Source organism: Arachis duranensis, chromosome 3 (genome assembly GCF_000817695.3).
Source record: "Arachis duranensis cultivar V14167 chromosome 3, aradu.V14167.gnm2.J7QH, whole genome shotgun sequence".
Classification (NCBI taxonomy): Eukaryota; Viridiplantae; Streptophyta; class Magnoliopsida; order Fabales; family Fabaceae; genus Arachis; species Arachis duranensis.
In genome coordinates this window covers 39,932,543-39,932,879 of record NC_029774.3, presented here as the reverse complement: position 1 = coordinate 39,932,879, position 337 = coordinate 39,932,543, and positions in this window count along the sequence as shown.

The window sequence follows — 337 nt, the reverse complement described above, 5'->3', positions numbered from 1 at the left end:
ATCATTAAAAGTTTTTATAAATAAAAAGATATGATGTATAGCACAAATCACCATTTTATTATAGAATGTAATTTGAGTAAAATTTTAAGATGGTTTTTGAAATTGATGTCATATACTAAAATTATTCCTAAATTTAAATTATAAAAAAATATTTTTGAAATTAGTCAACGTGATCCACGTTAATTTTTTAGCTATTTTTTGTTAATAGTGTACTAATATGGTTTAATAATATAGACTGTTATACTAGTCATATAATGAGTAGGCCTAGCGATAGACCTAAAATATTTTAGTTATGAAGACAATTTTACTAAATATTGATATATTTATTTTGAAATTA